The sequence below is a fragment of the Echinops telfairi genome, unplaced genomic scaffold, assembly GCF_000313985.2.
Source record: "Echinops telfairi isolate 266 unplaced genomic scaffold, ASM31398v2 ScPeMD7_18;HRSCAF=68, whole genome shotgun sequence".
In the NCBI taxonomy this organism is placed as follows: Eukaryota; Metazoa; Chordata; class Mammalia; order Afrosoricida; family Tenrecidae; genus Echinops; species Echinops telfairi.
The window spans coordinates 25,731,370-25,756,375 of NW_022103915.1; the positions used below are offsets into that span (position 1 = coordinate 25,731,370).

Sequence of the window (25,006 nt, forward strand, 5' to 3'; positions counted from 1 at the left end):
CTTCCCTGGAAATACGAAAAGTTCTGGGCACACTGTTACAGGGAAGAATTTGGATAGTAGTTTGTGTGTTGGCGAATGTGCCGCTCTTTTACATGACAGTGAGCGATATGAATGATTCAAAGTGACAGACCTTCAAAACATACTATTTTTTAAAGCATGTCCATTATTCATTACTCCTCTGCACTTCCAGAAAACAACCTGGGGACCCAGCATCAAAACAATAGGACACACTATAGTGTGAATAGGAGACCTGGTGGCATAGTGTTACATGTTGGGCTGTAATCCACAACGTAAGCAGTTTGAAACCACCAGCTACTGCTCCAAAGGAGGAAGGTGAGGCTTCCCACCCTAATACAGAGTTACAGTTTGGACACTCGGGGGCAGTTCTACTCTGTTCTATAGGGTTGCTGTGAACCAGCACTGATTGGATGGCAGTGAATTATAGAGGACAAATAACTAGAAGCCAAAGAAAATAACAATGTGCAGTTCTCTTGGTTCAAAAATCGTGACGAGGAGAATAGGTTGGCTGTCTTCAACTTCGCTTGGTGTGCAGTTAATGGTGAATCTTAATGTGATTAATAATTCTTAGTTGACTAAAGCATCAGGAGAATGAACACACACATGTTTCCCATCAAAATTCTCTCTATAAACCTCATTCCACACTGCACACTTTCTCACAAATATTTAGCAATGAAATTTTAGAGAAATGGACTCCATAAAGGCTAATCGAATTTATATATTTTTGAACTTTATGGAGCTTTAAAGTTCATTTCACTACATCTTCGGTCTTGGACATTGCTGTCTCTGGTGGGACACACATTTCCAACACTGAGTTAAAGACATAGCGTAACCGTATTCTCCCCTTTCTCAGGTATGTGGCTTTTGGTCATCTCATAGAGGTATTGTGTTAACTGCTTACCCATGAGCCCATTCTCAGCTACTGACCAGAGTTCCAAGGCTCAGACAAGTGAAATATTTTGCTTAGCCATGTTTTCAAGAAATGAGTTTGAGTTTTAAACTAAAGTCTGTTTATTATACGATGCACGGTTTTTCCCTGTACCATATTTACCTTTTGCCAAAAATATTGTTTCTTATATATATTTAGGTTATGGTACAATTTTAGTTATGTTCAGTCAATGAGACTTCTGAGTGGGCATGGCCTTCTCCTGAGAATTCTGGGAAATCTGGTACTTCCTCCTTGGAGGCGAAAGACACCTCTCTCTCTGCCACTCTCTGAGAGACATTGCAGAAGACAAGCCACATGGACGCAACCAGACCTCGGAAGCTGGAGAAGCCACAGAGAGACCCCTGCCAGCACTGAGATGTTTCCAATGACACTGGATCCAGAGACTTTCCACCCACTGGCCTGTGATCTTCTGCAGTTGGTGTCACTGCATGTGTTCCATGAGTCTGAAGAGGACTTTACAGATTTGTTTCTCTAGTCTACCCAGACTAACACACCACCATAGCACGATAAGCTGACAGACATTTGCTGATGGGGCAGAAGTCAAAATAAGAAGAAACAGATGCAATCATCAATTTGTAATCCGAACTTGGACTACACCAACTACTCTAGGAAAATTAGAAGTTATAAAAATGAAATGGAATGCATAAATGTCAATATTGTAGGCATTCATCAGCCAAGATGGACTGGTTGGCCATTTTGAATCAGAACATCAAATTTCACAAAGCCCAGAGTGACCAATTCATGAGCAACGACATCACAGGCGTGGTCCAAAAGGACATTTGAAGACCTATCTTGAAGTAAAATGCCATCGGTGATAGGATAACTCTAGTCACCTACAATGAGATCCAATTAATCCAACTATTATTTCAATTTACCCACCAACCTCTCCAGCTGGGATGCAAGAATTCTACCCTGTTCAGGGAACTCCACTGGCACATGCCATGAGATGGTGCTTCGCTGTACTCTACTTCTCATATTGCATCTGGTCATTTTCACCATGCTTCTAACTTGTTGAAAATGCATTAGCATACTTAATAGACTACAGTAGATATGTAAACAGAATTTCTCCATGCACTAGGAAACCAAAACATGCCCATGACTCTATTACGATACTGTATATGTTTTCTTGGATCATTTTTCCTTAATCACTTACTTGTTAAATCAATCATTTTCTAGTCTTTAAAATAGAGTTTTAGGCACTATATTTTGTTGTTGATGTGTGAGAAAGACTGCCAATGTTTAATTTAATGTTTCTGATGTGTGAGAAAGACTGCCAATGAGGAATCAAAATTGCCTTTAATCTGATGTTCCACTGTGAGTTAGTTTATTGTGCCAAGCTGGCCAATAAACACAAGTGAGGTCAATTGAAGGGCAGAGGGATAAATGGCTCAGTGAGCCTCGCCTTTCGAGTTCTTGGGTCTCTTGCTTTGTGATGGTCAGACCAGGGTGCAGCTGCCTTAGAAGTTCCCTGCTTCAGCTTGCAAGGCTGACTTCCTGCAAGACATCCCCAAGGAGAAGCTGCATGGGCCTACTCTGATGCAGCCCTGGGTGTTGGAGCAGCTGTGTGGAGACCCCTGCCAGCGCTGAGATGTTTACACATTCACTGACTCTGCTTTCCTCCTGTAGTCGGCATCATTGCATCTGTTTTGTGAGATGGAGGAGGACTTCGTGGATTGGTGTTGGACATACGGGTTAATGGGTTAATGTTGGACTTGTGGGCTTGGGCAACACTGGGTTGGGATGTTTTCTTGATGCTCACTTAACCTTTATATTAAACTCTCTCTTATACATGAGTTTCTGTGGATTTGTTTCTCTAAAGTACCCAGACTAACACACACTGTTCAAATTTAACTATGTTGCTGGCTTGTGTCAGTGAACTGATCCCGCTTCTGGGAACCTTACATGGTCAAGCAGAACTGACCCGCCGGGTTTCCTAAGGAATGCTTCCTGCAGAGGCTGGTCACCAGGTCTTTTCTCCCACACAGCAGTTGGTGGTTTAGAACTGCTAACCTTTTCATTAGTAGCCGATCACCATTGGGCCACCAGGAGTCCTTCTAGTTTATACAATTTTTCCAGTACTTTATCTTTTTGTATGAAATTGTCTCTGTGGTGACCACAGCTAGAGGCTGGGCCCTCTGCATCGAGACTCTGGTGTGGATTTTTACAAGATGGTCTGTGAATTCTCGGTAGGGGATTCTGTGAGGATGGTCCAGAGGTCAGGGGTCAGATAGCTGTAGGTCTTGGAGATAGCATCAAAGTGGCCTTGGTGAAGTTGACCAGGGTGGTCGTGCAGGCCCTGGTCGAGGTGTAGCCCTTGTCAATACTGGCCATCAAGAGCGGCTTCTTGGGCTCAGGGCCTACGACAATGCCAGTAGCCCTGGACACTGGGATGAGACACACCAGCATAGAGCCAGGCGGGGCTTGCCAGTCTTGTTCCCTTTGTAGCATCCCCACACAGGGACACTGCACAGCTTGACCAGGATGAGGACCCCATGGACGGTGGTGGCTACTTCCTTGGGGCACTTGACACACAGGCCGACGTGTGTAGTCCCCCATGGTGGGGTGGCAAAGGAACCTGGTCCACTGGTCCGCTTCTGCACAGGCCCGGTTTCTAGGACCAGGTCCTTGAGGGACAGGCCCAGGAAGAAACAGTGATCTTAGACTCCTTGATGGGCAGGGGGATCAGACAGCTCTCCTCCAGGGACTCGATCTTCTTGTCCTTGGCCAGAAGACCCGGCTTGGTGATGAGGAGACATTCCCTGTCCCCCGCTTCGCCCCCACCCCCGCTGCACTCCATGAGCTCAGCAGCCTCATCCACTTGCCCCACAGTCCTCTGCTGAAACTTCTGAGACAATCGCCTGAGGCTCCTGCTCCCAGCCCCAGGGCCCTCAGACCCGCCAGACCCTTCCTTCTGCACCCTCGTCTGTCTTTCGCTGTTTGGTGTTTTCTCTCCATAGCAGCATGATACATATTTTCTTTTTTTTCTGTGCAGACATACTCAGACAGAGATGCAACTAAACAGGATCTTTTATAATTTGCTATACTTTTAAACTTCCTATCTTATGAGGACTTGTGCATGTAATTACATCTGAGCATAAAATGGTTTGAAAAGAAATACTCTCCTGCAATATTAAACTGAAGCGCATGATGCATATTTTTGATATCAGAAGGCTTAGTTTTCCTGCTCTTATCTTTTAAGGAGGTGGATCGACAGGGGCCGCAACAATGGGTTCAAAGACGGAGACAAGGAAGACGATGGCACAGAGCAAGCAGGGTTTCCTTCGGGTGTGCACAGGGTGGCTAGATATTTACGAACAGTATGCTTCTCACCCCAGGACCCTTCCCAAGCTCCCCTAGGAAGCAACGCCTTTGCTAGCCATGTAAGTGCATTTTATCTAATCCATTTGAAATTATCAAATAACTTGATTTGCTTTATGTATTTGTGAGAAATTAAAATATAAGCATCCTTGTCACCAAATCTTTGCCTACTTTGATGAATATTTCTATAGGGCCAAAGACCCAGAGTGGAATTGTTTGGGGCAATTCTCAGATAGTTTAAAGGCTTCAGTTTTTCCAAATTTCCTACAAAGAAACTGTAGCAATTGCTACTCCCATCAGCAACATATGGAAATAAGTCATAAATATATCCCTGGATTGTTGCCAATAAGTGTTTCTTTTTTCTTTTACTATATCTTCTACTAAAATTATTGTTGCTATTTTAAATTATCCCCAAGATGGTATGCTAATGAACATGTTAATAGTAGTGTGTTGCCAGAGTATTTCTATATACTGGATGTAGACCACATGACCATAGAAACTAAGATTGGTGACACTCTAATCTTGCCTCATTAATATAACAGACAACTCACTCCAAAATGGGACCATAGCTACAGGCAAAACGGTTAGATTTATAATACATCAGAAGATGGAAGACTATGGCTAGCAGGATCATATTAAGTAATCATACTGTACCACACATGTAAAAGTTGTGGCGGCATTTCATAAAATGTGTTGCAAAGGTTCAATGATCTAGGAACAAGTCCATTTGAGTTTTATTAAAAATTGACTGTCCAACAAATGTACAAATGCGCTTGACACAATGGATGAATGCATGGATTGTGATAAGAGTTGTATGAGCCCCCAATAAAATGATTTTTTTTAAATGAATGTCCTCAAAATTGTGCCCACCCTATGGCTCTGAGACAAGGAGTGTCCTTTACTATTTGTAAGACACCCTAACAAGACTCAGCATATTCAGAAAGAACTTCTCTGCAGCTATTCACCAACTGCAGACATGTTGAAACACGTTTCGTTTGGAATGCACCCTGCGTACGTATAGATGAGACCTTTAGTAGCAATAGTTTCCAACTGACTTTGTGTGTATCTGTGTATTCTTTTCCATACCAGTCATTTTTCCTTGGGAGACTGTTTTCTAGCCACTGTTTTGTTTTCATTTTGTCTCCTTTTTTGGTGCATTATCTTTTAAACCATCTCACCACCACCCCAACCGGATACTATCCCTATCAAATCTTAAAGCAGTTATGCTCATTATTGCTTATTAAATAATTAGTTGTGTACCTCTTTGTGCCATTCCTAATATTACTTTGTTTGGTTTTAAACTGTTACTTAATCTTGAGGAGTTTTAACTTCCCTTTCTGTAGGTTTTTCATTTGTGCTGTCTGCCCCCAGCACCTTGTAGAGAAACGATAGTGCTTTGCTTTAAAAGAATCCAATAAGCACGGCTGATTGTGGTTTCCTGCCCAGCATTCAAAGGAATGGGAAAAAGTAAATGTTTGCCTCCTTTCTTAGGACCCCTCTTTCCCATTAGCTCCTAACCTGCAGGAAAATAGGGTCTGTGGCTGTGTACAGCAGTGCCAAATCCTGTGTCTGATCCCTAATATCTGATAAATGCTTGATGCTGGTTAGATTTGGAGAATAAATATACTTATCATGGGATTGATATCCTCCTTCTCAATATTAATAATCGTGTGCCAATTCTTCGGGTCTAGATGAAATCAGTGCTTTCATGGTCATTCAAAAATCTGACTGTCAACTAGTTGACATAACCTCGAACAAAGACTATAGAGTAGCCCCCGTGGTGTTCTTACGCTGCAACTCTTGATGGGAGTAGAAAGCCACATGTATCTCTCTCTAAATGTGTACAGAAGTACCTTTTCTCTGGGTAGCACACATGGTTAAGCACTCATCTGTTAACTGAAAGGTTGGCAGTTCTAATCCACCCAGTGGTACATCAAAGCCAAACACGGTGATCTGCTTCCAAAAGATCACAGCCATTGAGAACCCTAAGGAGCATGGTCTTATCCTGATACACTTGAGGCTACCCTGAGTCAAAGTTGACTCAACAGTAACTGATTCTACTAACCAAAAGGTTAGTGGTTCAAATCTACACAGAGATATCTTGGAAGATAGTACTAACATCTACTTCTGAAAGATTATACCCATGGAAAACCTATGGAGCATGATTTTATTCCAATGCACATAAGACCACACAGAATTGAGATTGATTCTAAAGTAACTGACATTACCAACCAACAAGTTGGCCATTCATATCTACCCAGAGAGCTCTTGGAAGATAGTACTGGCAACCATACTTCTGAAAGCTTATCCCCATTGAAAACCCTATGAGGCATAGTTCTACTCTGAAACACATGGGTCTGCCATGATCCCGAATCAAGTCCATCGCAATTGTGGGGTTTTCATGTGGGGATGGGCTGGGGAAGGGGAGGTGACTTCTTTGTATGGAGTGAAAAATATTTGAAATGTCAAAGAAGTGGCACAAGACTAGGTCTAATACATTTCTGCAAACTGTTTCCATTGCTGTTTCCTTCCCCACAGTGTACAGACCTCTGACCTTGGCAGTGCACTTACACTATGTTTAATTTAATAATTTTTCTGATCTCTCATCACTTGGACCTTCCTTTTCATGAGCCCACTCTACTCAATTAGAGAGGCAGAAAGCTTCTAATCAGCCTGTTGTGTGAGCTGCCCAAGATGAGAATGAAATGCCACCTTCAGTATGTCCACCCAGCACATTTACCAGCATTAGGTTGACTTAAAACATTGATATTGTGCATAAAGAGAGAGATTTAAGGCAATAAATTGAAACGTTAATGATGGGAATCTATCAGTCAACACTACTCCTTCTTCCCACTTCACAAATCAAGTTCAATGCTAAAAGGAAAATGCGCATCACAGAGTGTAACCAGACCACTTAAGAGCTGACCTGGAAGAGCCCTTTAGTGATATGGAAGTGGTATATTCTAGTCTGAGCTGACTGATTCATTTGTGGGGAGTGGTTGTAGCTGCATTTATTTTATGGCTGCCAACATTAGTAGGTTTGCAGTGAAGGGGAGAAAAGAGAAAAAAAGCTTTTGGAGTGTTCAGTTTCAGGAAGAATGAAATAGGATTTTTAAACAACATGCCAATCTAGGGATCCCTGATAATTGGTTGGATACTAGGAATCTCCTTTTTCCATATTTTGTTTTTATTTTTAAGACTTGGATTAGAAAAAAATCCCAGTCACTAGAGTCACATCTGAATGAGAACATGTGCTATGTTGTCTTTTTTTTTAAATGCTCAGAAGCCTTTACTGTGGTGTCTAGGAACCCTGTTTACAATGGGGCCTATTTTGACATTATTGTTTCACAACTACTTTTGTTGGTTGTACTCATGAACATGAATTTTGATTCTTTTATCATCAGCCAACATATTGTTTGTCCAGAACTATTTTGAGTATGGGAAAGGGTCTGGTGGACATGTGAAATGAAGCTTTCATGCCTTAAGCCATATGCCCCCACATTAAAGAAGTGAGACCCTGTGTTACGCTGGTTTCTTTAGAGGGACAAAACCAGTGATACTTAAAACCGTAACCATCACAGCCCCAGCCAACACTGTCCACTCTGAGCTCAGCTTATTAATACAAAGGCATATTCTGGAAGCAAAGGTTTTGTGAAACTTGAGGAAAGGCTTAAAGTGTCACATTTCTTAGAAACATAGAGCAAAAGACAATCAACACGAAATCGTCCTTGCTTAGTTCCTTCCAAAAAGGTTTTCATCACAAACATAAGGAGGCATCCCTGGCAATGCCCACTGAAAAGAGGGCCGTGTCATCCTGAGATGTCGGCCTTTAGTTGCCGAGGACCAAGAACAATACAGACAAGCGTCCTGACCTCTGCAAGGACCTTCTCGTTGTCCATTATTTCGGTGTCGGACCAACCAGTGTGGGCATCTGGTCCAGCCTCGGTATCAGCAATCTCAGAATAAATAACCCAAGTCCCACCCAGCAGCTACGCCCTTGAAACTTGAAGGAACACAGATTCCACCGCTCCACTTGAGTTCCACGAGGGCCACCCTATGGGAGAAAACTGTAGTACTTTGTGGAAAGATAAACAAAAGTGAGCCCGACATGCCTTAGCCTTGGAAATGTGATCATGAATCTGGGCAGTAACCTACTTTAGATCAAAAACAGATTTCTGAGAAACTGCAAACTTGTTCCTCCCCTGGCCCCACCTCTGTTTCTTCTCCCCATGAAATGCTTTCAAATAAGCATTCGCCATATTTAGACCTTTGAGTACTGATAGAAATATATCTATATATTTGTTTATATATTAATAAATAAATATGTAACTGTACATAACATCTATAAATATATGCAATATTTTTCTATATTATATAATTATTTATCTATTATATTAATATATTTATTTATTTAATTTTGGCAACAACAAAGCCATTTCTGAGATACCAACTGACGCAAAGCTGTGCATATGCAGCCTCAGCCGTCAGTCTCAGAAACGCGTGCACTGTAGACCAGTCTTCCTTTAACGGAGGTGGAAGGGAAGCATTTGACTTATACAGTAATTGGATCAGATATATGTATTTTTCAGTTGCTATACTTTCGGGGAATTGGCTCATTAGACCATATGGTGGACAAAATCAATTAACATCTTCCCAAACAAAGCCTGCCTTATCTATTTTGTATGCAAACATGGCCCAAGTCAAGCTGAGACCCTATTAAAACTTTGCTCCTTTAGGTTACAGCCCTCAAGAGAATAAAGAAATTCTTCACTATTCTTCTGTAGCAAAGTTTTGTTTTGTATTCACTGAAAAATAACCATATTGGGGGGATTAAGAAGCACACAATAAAAGTAGCTATGTGGAAACTTCATTAAGAGGCTGGCATGAGATCAGCTGAAACCATCCTTTCATTTCCAGGTTAAACCAGTGGTGGTCCAGCAAGTTCTCACACAGTGAGCAGGATTTTGCTTTCCGTCCTTGGCCTTTGCTGTGAATTCAACAATTCAGACTCCTTTACAAATGGCCTCCTGACTCTTCAGTTGAGAGACAAAGAAATAAGGGAAGAAAGCACGATCAACTGAGAGGGCAGTTGGATGTCTGACCATCACTGTTCTATGATACCAGATGCACCTGCTAGACGGGCGGCATGGTTTACAGCGGTTACACTAAAGATGAAGGATCAGTCAGTGGAGCTGTGGAATGATCGCTGATGAAGAAATATGCTTTCGTAGAAATTAGTCAAATCTGGAAGCTCTAGTTTGAGTGAAGCTCTTCACACAGCAGCTTTCAATGAATGGGGCCACCGGAAGTTCTAAAAGGAGCAAACGTGGAAAGAATGCTTTTGAACTATAGTGACTATCAGCCTGAGTTGAGAAAATGTCCATGGAGACCAGACCACAAGGGAGCAGGAGTCCCTGAATGAAAGACAGTTTACAGATTATAAAGCTGGAACATATATAATCAAGAAATACTGTGCTTCCCCTTCCTGGGCTCTTCAGAAGACAGACTTTCTTGTGTTCATTTACCATAATCACTCAAATGTCCTTAAATCTTGCTGTCCCAGATACACAGAAGGGCACTTAGAAATAAAGCCTTGGAACTCCATTATTTTGCTACAGATTTATTTACTTTCCTATAGTCATGCCATTGGGCTCCCTAGGACCGCCTACCTGAGAGGGAAGGGCTGGAGGGCGATGACTTGGTACTGGGCTGGGGAGAGATGCTGTGGCGCTCTGACTGCGTCCTTACTGTTTATGGACCCTGACTTGTGGGAACCTGACAACCACCCCAAAAGAGAGCCGTGGCTGTGCGTACTGTCTGTGGGCTCTGTGAGAACAGGAGAGTATTGTGGGACAGTCGATGTCAGATTAAAAGGATGGACGGTGGAGGCCTAGCTGACCTTTGCCTTGTGGTGACAGGCCTTGGGCTGGGAGGAGTTAGATTCGCTTTCTCCCTTGTGGTAAGGTCTCCATTCTGTTTGCTCAGCCATATCCAATCTAATGGGGATTAGATGACAGGCCCGGGGGACAGGGGGTGAGGGGAGAAAAAAGAAATCTACCCTGACCCAAAATAAAATAAACATAATTGAGAATGAAAACGTGGTAAATTCTCTGATGGACAGGAAACAAAGGAGAACAAATAGAGATAGCCGTTCAATTAATAGGAATATCTATATATTTGTTTTTCATATTAAACACTAAGAGAGATATTGATGCAAAAGAAGATTAAGAGGAAATATATTGGTTTTCATTTTCATAGTAAGGAGCTCATAATGCAAATCAATAAGTTGATATTTGCTCAATGTATTTTAAATTATTGCTCAAAAATAATGTAGAGACTGAAATAAGCACGTGTGCCCTTCATGGCCAGAAGGCCTCTCCAGCTGCTGTACGGCCGGGGCACTGGACAAAAATGTCTGGCTTGCAGAACACACGAACTAGCATAAGTGCTGTAATTGTAACCAAGACCACCAGGTAGGAAATGCATGTTCTCTAACACAGTACACACACTGAGCACAGACACACAAAGCAGGTCATAGAGTTAAAACCAAATACTTAAGAAGCTACATGACAAAAACTATGGAAGGACCTGGATCAGTTATAGCTGTCCTATTATGAAATGTAAATGAGCTCATTTTACCTAACGGATCACAAAGACTTGCTTTCATATTAACCCGAAAGCTGACCCAATTCTATGCTGTGATTAAAAGACTCACTTTGGAAAAACAACTGTTTCGAAATTGAAAATAAGAGGATAAACAGGAGAATGCAAGCAAAGAAGAAAGCAAGGGTAATAATCGTAAATCCTGATCCAGTGTGAGAGGAGAAAGTAGGATGTGTGTGAAAACACCAGAAAACGTGATTTACAGTGGGGATATCACAATTAAGCCATTTGTGAAGCAAATGCTGAGCTAACATGAAAGTCTAGAGCTATACAGGGAAACAATCTGTGAGAAAGCAGCACGAAGAGACTTTAGTCGACCTTGATTGTTCCATGACAGATCAAGCAGTCAATAAAATGTTATCATTGATCCAAGTAACATGATACATAAGAGGTGTCAAATGATGCATTTCAAACTTTATGCCGTGAACTTAAAATGTCATCAAAGTCGTATCAATAGGAAAATCATGGTCGACATCAAAATTGTTATTGGGATAACTCTGTAGCTATTTGCCATAAACAAGCAAAGTTGGGCCGAAACTTCATGCTCTATCTGCAGATAAATTTGAAATCTATGAAAGAATTTAATATAAAGAAACAAAAACATAATAATGCCAGAAAGAAAATATGGGAGAATTACTTCATAGCCATTGTATGTGAAAGGTCTTTTTAACTAAGACTCAAAATATAGATGCCATAAAAAAAGAAACTTGATAAATTTAACTCATAAAAACAAAACGCTCGGCAGCCAAAGCTATAAGTAGAGTACAAAGACAACCCACACAGTGGTGCGGGAAAGGGAGGTTTGCAGCCCATAACCCAGAGAAGCAGCTAGCCTCGCCCATGAAAATAAGTGAGGAAAGTACCAGCAGACCAATAACACTGTGGACAACTAGAGCCCTAGATTTTACACAGGAAAATGTTTACAAAAATCCTTCAGACACGTTAAAAGACATACCACCTTACTAATAATAGGAAAAATTAAAAGGAAAATGCAATACCATTTTTAATTTGATGTATCAGATTGTCAAATTTCTAAAAAAAAAAAAAAGATAGTATGGTCTGCTGGTGAGTGTGGAAAACACCTCTATTCCTCAAGAGTGGACTGAGAAATGGTAACATGCTTATCAAGGGCAATTTGGCAAAATATCCTGAAATTACAAATCTATATACTCTGTAACCCAGCAATTACACGTCTCAGAATGTACCTGACAGATACACTCCAACAAGCACAACATGAAGCGTGTGGCCGGTAATTGATTGCAGTATTATTTGTAAGCACCAGCAGCAGAGGACTGCTGAGATGAATGCAGTATGCTTGTACAACTAAATGTTATAAAGGGCTGAGGAGTAGTTTGTTCTGTTGAACACAGGGTCGCTAAAAGTGGGGACCAATTCAGCAGCTCCTAACAAGAACATCCGCTTTCAGTGGACCAATATGGAAAGATAGCTAAGATACACTCAATGAGAAAATCAAGATGCAGAATTATGTACATAGCATGCTCCTATTGGTTAACATAAAGTAGCTGTGTGGAGAATAAATGCCCACATTAGCTGGTAGGTATGCCTAAAAAAATTCCAGAGGGCCCCACAGAAAACCAGAACTGACTGCTTGAATGAGCAGATGAGGGGCACAGGTGGAGGGGAAAATATTTTTATTTGGCTTTGGCCACCATGTGATTGTGTTATCTATTAATTTTTTTTAAAAATGAAACACACCGGCTATAAGAACTAGAATTATAATACCAAAAAGAGAGGAATGCAAAAGTGCAATATTTCCAAGATAAAGGTACATCTTCCCATATAATTTCCCACACCTCTGCAAGTCACTGAACACTCCCTTTAGTTGAGTGGGTCCAACTGAGCTGATGTTTAAATTATATTTGCAAACCCTATTCTGATTGGAGAGAACCGGAGTCCAGTATCTGCTATCCATCTGCTCGGGGCAGTGATTGAGGTCGCCCTGAGAACACTTTGCAGCATTAACTCAGCTACAAGCTGGAAGCCCCATGACCCAATGGCTTATTGCCACTCGCTCTAAGGCTCATACCCCAGTTGCCTTTGGGCTGTTTGGGGAAGGCCAGCTGGCTCAGGCTCCTCATGGAAATCAGAGGTCCTTAGATGGAGTGCTAATGACTTAATTGATCTACAAAGACCCAAGCTTTGTAATGTCTCAGAGAAAACAAGCTAGGGCCCTGTTCACTGGAGTCCCAAGGCTGCCTATTAAAACAAGTCTCTGTCCAGGGGCAGTTTAGCTTGAAAGGACACAGGCGACCAGGCACTTTCTGTTAGTCCTTTTTATTACTTTTTAGCCAAGCTCCAAATGTATCTTCATTTAACCACTGAGACCCCCAAGAGAGAAAGAGGAAGTCTATTACAACAGCCTACACATGTTATTCCAGGCTGACTAGTACTGCCCATAGCCTGACATAGTTTTCCCAGTGACTGTGCAGGGCGGCAAAGACGGAAGACACTTCCTTTTGCACACCTGGCATATCTCAAGATATTGGTAAGGACACCCGGTGGTCCTGCGTAGAGAAAAAGGGGAAGCCCCTGGGCAAGATGGATTACAGAGCCTGCAAGTATGAGTCTGGTCCAGGGCAAGGCAGAGGCTTGCCGGGTTGGACACGGGGGTGGCTATGAATTGGAATCAACTTGATGGCACTTAACACCCACAACCCTATAGAAGCTTGATTGTGTGAAGTAAAGCCAGCGAAACCCAAAGAATAAGCACAGAAAGAAAGGGAGGAGAAGAGGGATGAGAACAGAGGAGCAGAGCATGGAGGAGGAGGAGGAAGAAAAGGAGGAGGGAGAGAAGAAGGAGGGAAATTGGATCAAGGACCTAAGAGGATGTGCATGGCACACGGGTTTTTTACTGAGTCCTATGGTGGGCACTCTGATGTGCCCTGTTAGGCCACTGATGACCTGATTTGGCCCCACCTTCTGGTGATCAGCTGTCAGCTTGTGGTCCTCAGCTTTCAGCCTCTGCAGGCTAAGCTCCAGCTGCAGAGACCTGCCTTGCCCCAAGATCATCCCCTTCTTTGTGGACCAGCCCTCAACCCTTGATTGATTGATTGATTGATTGATTGTTGTAGAAATATGAAAGCTTGCTCATTGGGGCCCCAAGTTGGGATCATCCTGAAGGGTTATTCTCGCTCAGAGGCTCCTGAAGTGGCAGTGCAACTCCTCGCTGCTTCCTTTCCCTTCCTTCCCCCGGTTGTTGGTCTCAAAAGCATTCCTTCATTAGCCCCCTGTATGCTAAACTCCATCTAATAGCCAGTTTTTCCAGAAGCCTAAGCTATAACAGGAACCAGTATATGGTGGGCGTTTCACACTTAACTCCCTCCCTCCTCAGAAGACTCTATCTTTGATTTTATTACTTGTCTTTTTTAATTGAGGGAAAAAAGACCAAAGGTGTTCAACCATTGCCTTTCAAGTTCACAAAGAGTCAGTTGTGGAAGCAAGGTTTAAATTTGCGAATATGACAGGAAAAAAAAAACACACCTATTCTTTACACGCTACTACCCCTAGACAGAATCAATGAGGACAAAGTTATCATTCGAGATTTTCTGAAGATAAATGCTTATATGAATTTCACCTTTACAACAGGGACTACACTGCTATTTTTCAGCAAAGAACTGGATGTCTCTCATCACCTGAAGCATCTCTTGTTCTTAGACTGCCTCAGGTGGCTCATGGGTAAAAAACGATTTGGAAAATTGTGGCACACGGTCGAGATTCCAGACTGCTGACAATTAGAATCAACCAACATGGGTCTAGGAACACAATGATCCGTGAGCACTAATGTAGTGCCTCCGTCTTTGCATAAGAAAGGGGGCGATGTAGCAACGATGAAAAATACAACTTTCCTCTAGTTCCTAAATGTTTCCTCCCTACTCCCACTATCATGATATGAATTCTACCTTGCAAGCCTGGCTAGACCAGAGGATGTACACTGGTACAGATAGGACCTGGAAACACAGGGAATCCAGGGCAGATGATCCCTACAGGACCAGTGGTGTGAGTGGTGATACTGGGAGGGTGGGTGGAAAAGAGGGAACCGATTACAAGGAACTATATGTGACCTCCTCCCTGGGGGATGGACAACCAAAAAGTGGGTGAAGGGAGACGTCGGACAGGGCAAGATATGACAAAATAACAATTTATAAACTATCAAGGGCTCATGAGGAAGGGGGGAGCGGGTAGGGAGGGGAAAAATGAGGACTTAAGTGGAGAGGATATGTTTTGAGAATGATGAGGGCAATGAATGTACAAATGCACTTTATACAATTGATGTATGTATGGATTGTGATAAGAGTTGTGTGAGCCCCTAATAAAAATGATTTAAAAAAAAAGAAATGCATTTTGGTTTTCAGAATTATTTTCCTGCCAACGTGGCTGCTATTGGGTACAAGACGTTTCTTTCTCAGAGGGACTTCCACTATGGGATCCAACCAAAAGATGAGGAGAGAAGCTCTGAGTGACACTGTGGTTTTTGTCGTCTTAAATGAAGCAAAGTGGCAAGTACAGCTAAGTTCCAGAGTATTTTAAGGGGAAAGCTTCAATATTAAGCTATATTACTCTCTCAAATGCTGCTTGCTTTCTCTGCTTCGCAAGCATGTACAGCGAGACAATGGTTGGAGAAAGACATCAGGCATTTGGGATATGGGTGTCTAAAGGAGGAGAGTTACGGGAAAAAGAGAGAAAAAAAAGACAATTTTTTTTTCTTTCTATTCAGCCCTTTCAGTAATCTTTTCTGATTCAGTGTGTGGGAAAATAGATGTTTAGAAATAGGCTTCATGAGGTGATATTTGTGTGTTAGTTTCTTATATGGATATCATATTTTGTATATTTATGTGTTCTGTTGCTCACTCTGTGGTTGTGTACAGTCTCTAGGAATATAAACATCAATCTATTAACATAATGCCATTTCAGATGATTGAATATCATGCCACTTGGAGGGTCCGTGGGTGCTGGCAGCAGGGAAGTGTCCTCGCAATCAAAGGCCTAAATAGAAGGGCAAATTATTTTGTAGAATTTGCACCCACGGTCCTCTGATTTGGTGGCAAGAATGCACATTTGCAAATTACAAATTCATATCCTTGCTCTGATTAGCTCCTGAAGTGCTGAACAAGAACTTGTAATTATGCACTGCAGTCCCTTCTCCTGACAGACTGACATTACAATTTGTCTCCAAGCCCATACAACTGCAGAATGTAAAAGTACTATTGAATGAAATTAGTTCATTTGGATCCACTTGTATTAATGGAATGTGCCATTTATATTGCAGAACTGGTTTTGTCTTGTATTCACCGCTGGGCTCAGCCCTCCCGTGCTAAGGACAGCTTATTCCCTGCCTGTACCCGACAGAACAACTGCTCTCCTTGGAGTGCATGGCGAGGGAAAGGGTTTTAGTGGGTGACAGAACGTCCTGGGAGTTTGAAACTCGGCACGCCTATCCAGAATACACCACCAGCTCTTTCAAAGTGAGTATTATAAGAGAGGCTTTCTCATACCTGGAAAAGTCTTAATACTCTTTGTCCCACTTGCTTCTACCACTACTTCAAGAATCAAGGAAAACCTCCCATCTCAGAGAAAGTATCAGGTTGCAAAAATATGTCCAATGTGTGAATGCCTCAGAAAAAGCAAGCAGATGCAATTGTGACCACAGGCGTGTCTTCTGCAGATGGTATTCACAGGGGGCTGCACGGCCACTTCTACCCAGCAAATTCGGGCCTAATTCATTTGTGCTCTTTTGGCTTGATTCTTTGTAAATGATCTTCAAAGTGTTACCTAGGAGCATTCTTTTTCCTTTTGTGAAGGCTTGAAAGGGTTTGTGACCATTCATTGGATTGGCAAAGACTGACCTTCGACAACAAATGTTTCCTCTATTGCCTTTGGAAAAGCAGCTTAAGTGTTATCCCACACGGAACCGCTTACATCGATCTCACTCCTGATCTGGGGGAGTTTCCATTCTGGAAGAGACAATCATGGAGCCAATGGGCGTGCAGTGGTGGCAGTGGTGGTGAAGAATGGAAAGATTGCGGAGAACACATAGAGGGACCAGAACACTGCATTAACGATACCATTCGGTGGTGGCTACATACTCTAGACCCAGCGGAAAGCCCACTATTGTGGTGTGTCAGTCCGGGTAGACTAGAGAAACAAATTCAGGAAGACTCATATGTGTATAAGAAAGAGGTTTATATATAAGAGCAATTGAATATTGAGAAAATGTCCCAGCCCAGTCCAGATCAAATCCGTAAGTCCAATATTAGCCCATATGTCTGACACCAGTCTATAAAGTCCTCTCCACTCTCATGAAATACATGCAATGAGGCCGAATACAGGACAATCACAGGCCAGTGGGTTGGAAGTCTTGTGGATCCATTGGCATTGTCAGCATCTCAGCACTGACAGGGGTCTCCATATGGCTTCTCCAGCTCCAGAGGTCTGGTTGCATCAGGGTAGGTCCATGTGGCTTCTCCAGCTCCCAGGGCTCAGGTTCTGTCAGTGTAGTGCCATGTGTCTTGTCAGTAAAGAGTCTCCAAGGGAGTGAGCAGAGAGAATCTCTCCCACCTCCAAGGAGGAAATCTAGGAATTCCCTGAATCCTTAGGAGAAGGCCATGCCCACACAGAGGCCTCATTGGCTATGATCCGGTTGACAACTAGACCCCACCCCTTCACTCTTAATCCTCTCAAGTCCCAAATTGACACAAGACATGTGGACAAACTTTGTTTGGTCATTTACTTAATCTTGAAATAAATAAAATGTTCTATGAACCAAAAAAAGCCCACTGTCTTGGAGTCATTTCTACCTGATAGTAACCCTACCGCCTTAGTGGCACAGTGAGTTATGAGTCGGACTGCTAACCATAAGGTCAGCAGTTTAAACCCACTAGCTGCTCCAAGGGAAGACAGATGAGGTTTTTTGTTCCCAAAAAGATTACAGCCTAAGAAACCCACAGGAGCAATTCTACTCTGTCCTATAGTGTCACTATGAATCACCATGAGCCACATTGCTTATATTTGGAATAAGTGCCTATTATAGGAACCATAATGAGCAATTTTTAAAATGTTTTTGGACTAAGGCTTAAACAGCCATCTGTCATTTAAAATATTGTTCCATTTGCACACTTCCATAACAATTCTGATAGAAAACATTTCATAGAGGATGTCCTGTGCCAAACACACACAGTACACAATAAGTTGTATGCCTATCACCTCCTCATAATAATCATATGAAGGAGGTCCTAAAATTATCCCCATTTTAGTGCATTTCCATATGTTAAGAAAATTGTCCCACATTGTCCCATAATCCCATAGCTGGGTATTTAATTCTTCCAACCCGACTCTAGAGCCCACCCACCAACTATTAGTTTAGTATTAGTAAATTCTAACTGATGAAGTTATTACTACAGGTTATTTTTTTTCCTCGAGTGTTACTTTCAAAACTACATAAGGGAAAAAATTCTGGCTTCATGTTTTTAAAAACTCTACATAAGTTTGGAGTGTTCATCTAGCTGAAGCAAGGGGTCTGAGATCAGAGGGACCATTAAATCTGAGGCGAGTGGCAAACCACCATTCTCAATGATAAGTCAATTCATTATTGGGGTGATGGAGTAGGTGTAACGACTAATTGCAAACAAGTTTTCAAAGATTAACTAAGAGAGCTGAATGTTCAGATTGAGAGAGAGAGGAGTTGCTGTTTGGAATTAATTAGTAAAACTGTTACTGAATGGGTAGGAAATTCAGATTTATAAGCTTCACGTCAGCACTAGGATTTAACAGCTAACAGTCATCCTCTGGGAGACTTGATTGGCTGGGGGCAAGGGAACCCCTTAGAGGTCAGATGCTTTAGACTCTCAAACACATATGAAACATGGAGAGGCAACCCAGAGACTTGAGCAGCCTGGGAGTGATTCATATCCATACGTCCTTTCCTTGGCTCTCCTGTGTCCGCTGGCAAAGCGTCAGATCCTGACCTGCATGGTAGGAATGTTTTCAGGCCTCTGTTAAAGATTGCAGCAGCTGGTACCATAATGTTTCCCTTGGGGCAGTGCTGTGGAGCTAAAGCTTCAATATAGAGTTCACATCGGTGTCTCCAGATTTTATTTTATTTTTTGTCACTGCTGTGTTTCAAATGGGAACAATCAGATGGCTAAGAATGGCAGAGTGGCCAGATAACCCATTTGTCTTGAATCAGGACCAATCTGCCCTATGTTCCCTCCTGTCTCCCAACTCCTACCCCCCACCTTTATTTTTAAACACTAATTTAGCATCCTAGAACCCAAAACCTAGAACCAAAATCCTGAAGTTCTTATATGTTTGTGATCCACTCAAGACTGCGCAGATTAAACATTACAAAGAGTCTCTTGCTCAACAGCTGGGGTCTCACTAGGGAGCTTGTGACGAGAAGCAAATAGAGCAGGGACAGTGTTCTTTCTCCAGGGTGACGCTGAGAGTTATTTTTAATTACTCTCAGTCTCCGCCCTCATGCCATGCAGATTGACGGCAGAGTTAGCCGGAACCGCTCTTATTTCCCAAGGTCTTGCTTGGGGTATATTGGCAAGAAGCTGTCAGGCGATGTTCCCCAGAGATGAATGGTAGAAGGCTTTGAGGAAGAAGTGCATCGGAGACAAGGGCTTTGAGGACATTTCAAAGGCATAAATGTCTCTCAAAATCCATTCTGCAGTTATCTAGGTAGTTATACACGGTCAAAAGAGGCATTGTATTTATTTCTCAACCCCAAGGTCACAAGTGAGAATTGAGTACATGGCAGTGAGTGGGTCATACCTAGTTCTCTGGGTCGATCTGCTTCCTGTGTGTTGAGTGTGAAGAACTAACTCTCCAAATGGCCACGCAAGACTCCTCAGTCTATCCTGAAGGGGCTAGCGAGCTAGTCTCTTCTTATTCTCTTTGTTGGTTTTCCAGCAGCGGGTTTGATTCTTTATAGGATTCCTCTTGTGCAGTTTTTCCATTAGTCCACCTACTTCTCCATGTTCACGTCTGATTCCTAAACACAAATAGTCCTCATTTCTTACAGCAGTGCCCATTTTTAAACACTGTATGCATACCTCTATTTCATTTTTCAGTCACAACCGCAAACTCAACTCATACCCCGACCCAACCACCTGACTTCCAGTAGAAACGGACTCCTCACAGCCCCGTGTGTTGCAGAGAACAACAGCGCTCCGTAGGGTGGTCAAAGACCGTGACCTTCAGAAGTACACCTTCAGCTCATTCTTCTAAGGTGCTTCAGGGAAGGTTTCAAGCCACCCATCTTTCAGTGCACTTAAATGTTTTGTACTTTTCAGGGACTCCTCAACCCAACCCACTAAGTCCTATTTTGACATCTTTATCCAAGAGGTCATTTTGATTATGATACCAGTCATCTGAGATCATTGAAACGTGATCATCAGATATTCAACCATAAGGTCCTGCCTACTCAACATCTATAGCAATTGGACCTGACCACCTTTTCATTTCTTCTCTTCCTTCCCTCTTTCTGGTGTTTTATTAAACACAGAACAGGTATGTGTATCAGAGGAACTGTTTGAATACATGTGCTAGACTTTGCAAAGGATACTACTTTATGATTCACTGGCAACTTGTTAGTTTGACTCTTAAATTAAGATTAGATATTGCTTCTCAAGCTTTTGGTTAAGATCAAGGCTCATAAAATACATTGAGACACATATCGTTGCATGCTATCAGGTGAATTCCAGCTCAGTTCTAGAGATCCTATAGGGCCGAATAGAACTGTACTATGCAGTTGACAAGGCTAAAACTATTACAGGGGCACATCGCCAGGCCTTTTCTCCTGTGAAACAGCTGGTGGGTTCAAACGAGGGACTTTTCAGTCAATAGCTGAGTGCTTAAACAATGTGCCACCAGGGCTCTGTTTAGACATATGGAAGTTTCAAAAATCATACTGTAGATTCGTGTGCAGGGCACAGTATAACACTGATGAAACACACAGTAGTCCACTGGTTCCTTGAGGCTTCCTCATCCAGCCCCACTCTCATGACCCCAGTCCTGCCTTTCACTGAGGGCTAGGCCAGAGCAATTTACACTGGTACAGCGAAGAGCTCATGATACATGGAGACCAGGTCAGATAAACCCCCTCAGGAACAGAAATGGGAGTAGTGATACCAAGAGGGTAGGAGGAACGTGGAGAGAGGTGGGGAGAAGAACGCGTGGGGGAAGGGAGACAGTGGTTAGTGTAAGATATGAAAATAATAATGATTTATAGTTTATCAAGGGGCCATCAGGGCGGGAGGGGGAGGGAGGGAAAGAAGAGGGCCCACGTAGAGCGTAAGTATTTAGAAACTAAGGGTGGCAACATATGTACAAAATACTTGATACAATGGATGTATGCATCGCTTTGAGAGCTGTGAGAGCCCCCCAATAAAATGATCTTTACAAAAAAGAAGAAGATTCCTATGTGCCCTGGAACATCAGTCCACATGTTTTCAGTCCCACCACATAGCTAAGAATTATATAAAACTTAAAGATGGATGGGCTAATTTAGGCCAGATACCTTGAAAATAAAAGAGACAGATTCCAGTGAAGTCTATTTTTTCCCTCTATGTAGCTCAGTGCCATTTTTTCCTTTCTCTTCCAGGTTAGCTGCAGTATTAAAAGTCCAGGTCTATGGGAATGATTACCCTTGTATTTTTAGCTGTGCAGAGAGCCAGAAAATATCTTCAGAATTTGGTTCTTCTATTTCAAAATGTGATTCTCTGTCTCTATTATAGTTTTTATATGTTTCAGTTTGATGCTCTGAACTTTTCTAGCGGTGGGACGAGATCATAGATATCCTCGAACTAACCACAGAAAGTTGAGAGGGAGTTTCAAAGGCCGGGGTTGTGGTGGGCAGGAAGAAGCCCTGCTCATTGTGGATGTAAGCGTGCAGCCCAAATTGCTTTTGTTATTTTTCCTCACCGGGTATCTCTGTTGGGAGACATTTGCAAGGGGAAGAATAATTTGCCTCCTGAGCCAATTAAATAGGTAGATTACAATTTTATAGCAGAGCCTTCTCTCAGACTTTCTTTGAGAATAACCATTAAGGACTAGTGGAACGAGAAAGGAAAATGACACTCAGAAAGATGGGGGAGAGAATGAACAAAAATCCAGTACGACCTACATTCAGATGGAGGAGTAGAGGAATAGGGAGGCAAGCAAGAGAAGGATTCAAAATGACAGTAAGGTGTCAAACTTCCACATAATGAGGGCCTCAGGGCACTACAGAAAAAGACTTGTTTGTAACAGGTTAAAGGCAGGCGCCTCTTATGGTGGATCCTTTTCCAGAGATGGTCGTGTGAATAATCGTTGATGTTTGTGAAGCTTCACAAATATAGTTCCAGAGGGCTTCCTTTGTTAGTATCACTGCTTACTCTTGGCCAATATAATCCCCTTTCTCTCTAAACCAAACCAAACTCACTGCCATCGAGCCAATTCCAACTCAGATACCCTGTACTTTTTCTATAGAGAGCTTGAGTCACTGTGCAGTTTTGAGTAGAGATGCATGCTCTGTTAAAGCTCTAGTTCTTTGGCTAAGGAAGATCTTTTAGCTGCTTACTATTAGAAGACTGCTGTCAAGTCCATTCCAACTCTCAGTGACCCTGAAAGGCAAGGTAGAATAGAACTGCCCCTGTCTGTTTCTGAAACTCTCACAAGAGTAGAACACCTCATCTTTCTCCTGCCAAGTAGCAGGTGGGTTTCAACTGGTGACCTTGTAGCTAGCAGCCCAATGAGTAACCAATATGCCATCAGGGTTCTTCCTGACTCTTGTAGAAAGACCCAGATGATTTAATCAAGGGCAGTGTAGCTGAGAGGAATTACTGAAACCTAAATGAAGGCCAACCATGATAGTTGGACAAGAGGAAAGTAAAATGAAATAGAGGAAAGAACTAGGAGGCAAAGCACATTTATAGAGGTCTAAACACAGGAAAGTACCTATGCAAATATATTTATATATGATAGGGAAATAAATCTATGTACATATATTTATATGTTAAGTATTAAGGTAGCAGATGGACAATGGACCTCGACTCAAGTACTCCCTCAATGCAAGCACACTTTGTTCAAATAACCTTGCATTCTGTGATGCTTACCTTCCCAACAAGGTAGCTGAAGACAAAATGGGTGCATAAGCAAATGTGGGGAAGAAAGCTGATAGTGCTTGGTTATCAAAAGATATAGTGTCTGGGGTCTTAAAGACTTGAAGATAAACAACAGCCATCTAGCTTAGAAGCAACAACGTCCACATGGAAGAAGCACACCAGCCTGTGTGATCATGAGGTGTCCATGGAATCAGGTATCAGGCACCAAAGACCCAGAACCAAAAACCATATCAATGGGAATGAGGGGGAGGGCAAAGTGGAGACCCAAAGCCCATCTTTAGACAAATGGACATCCCCTTACAGAAGGGTCACAAGGAAGAAACATGCCAGTCAGGGTGCAGTATAGCTCTGATAAAACATAACTTTCCTCTAGTTCTTTAATACTCCCCCTTCCCTGCCCCACTATCATGACCTCAATTCTACCTGACAAATCTGGCTAGACCAGAGCATGTACACTGCTACAGATAAGAGCAGCTCACAACACAGGGAATCCAGGACAGATAAACCCTTCAGGATCAATAATGAGTATAGAGATACCAAGTGGGTAGGGGGAAGGTGGGGGGAGGAAGGGGGAACAAATCACAAAGATCTACATATAACCCCTTCCTAGAGGGATGGACAACAATAAAAGTGGATGAGGGGAGACAGCAGTCAGTGTAAGACATGGGTGAATTTTTTTTTTTATTTATAAATTATCAAGGGTTCATGACGGAGGGGGGAATGTGGAGCTGTACCCCCAGAGAGGAGGTTATAGGTAGATCCTTATAATCAGTTCCCCCTTTCTACCCCATATTGCTCCACCCTCCTGGTATTGCCACTCTCGCCACTGGTCCTGAGGGGTTTATCTGTCCTGGATTCTGTGTGTTTCCAGTTCCTACCTGTGCCAGTGTACATGCTGTGGTCTAGCCTGATTGGTAAGGTAGAATTTGGATCACGATAGTGTGTGTGTGTGTGTGTGTGTGCCCACTTGTGCGGGGAGGGGGGGTTGTGAGTAGGGGTGGGGGGAAGAAGCATTAAAAAACTAGAGGAAAGTTGTATGTTTCATCATTGCTACCTGCACCCTGACTGGCTCATCTCCTCCCCGCGACCCGTCTATAAGGGGAAGTCCAATTGCCCACAGATGGGCTTTGGGCTGACAGGTATTGATGCAGAAAGTAGAATGACTTCTTCTGATTTTGAGAATGCTTATAATGGTAGTATGGTTAGGCAAGATTGAAGGAAGAAAGACTAGAATTAGGAAAAGACAAAGTATATTGACACTATTCTGAACAAAGGTCAATGAAGAAGAGAGTATAGACAGTGATGGAGGGGATGGTGTGGGTGGGGATGGCTTAAACGTGACCGGATCTGTGAGTGATATGAATCTTGACCTTGGTCATGATATCTACAGCACTGGAGAACTGTGGAGTCACGGATACCTTTTTTGACTCTTTCAATAAACAAATTGGGTTACTTGAAGAAATCCCATCTTCAATGAGATTTCTCAGACTTTCTGTAACATCTGTCCCTGCACCTTATAGAGTGGCTGGTTCATCACAACCGCTATTTGCAGAATAAAAGAACAAAGATAAAAAGTGTTTACTGAGTGTGCTTGGAGTTCCAAGCACTGTGCAAATTTCCCTGAGAGATTATTTAATCTTCAAAACAATTTCATGAGGCCAGGATTAGTCTCTTCTTACATATAATAAAATGGAAGCTTAGAAAATTTCAACAATTTGTTCATGGCCTGATGGCTTGAAATACCTGCGGAGGTGTAGTGTAAGCACACTGTTCCCAAGAACAGTTCCCCTTTCTCCATCCCATAGCATCTCCCCCCAAACGTAGGTCCCTCTGACCTTGTGTCACTTTCCCTTCTCCCTTAGACGTTGCCAGAATGTTGTCAGAAATTTCCCTTTGAGCCTTCCTCTCATATTATTTTCTTGAAAGTAGGGCC

At 42.5% G+C, this 25,006-nt stretch overlaps 1 protein-coding gene and 1 pseudogene across 16 annotated transcripts in view; both read right to left on the reverse strand.

The window, feature by feature from the left end:
- Positions 1-25,006, reverse strand: part of NRXN3 (neurexin 3) — a 1,902,419-nt gene that overhangs the window by 391,383 nt on the left and 1,486,030 nt on the right. The gene's annotated exons all lie outside the window — the stretch shown is intronic.
- LOC115868705 lies at positions 3,022-3,764 on the reverse strand (annotated as a pseudogene).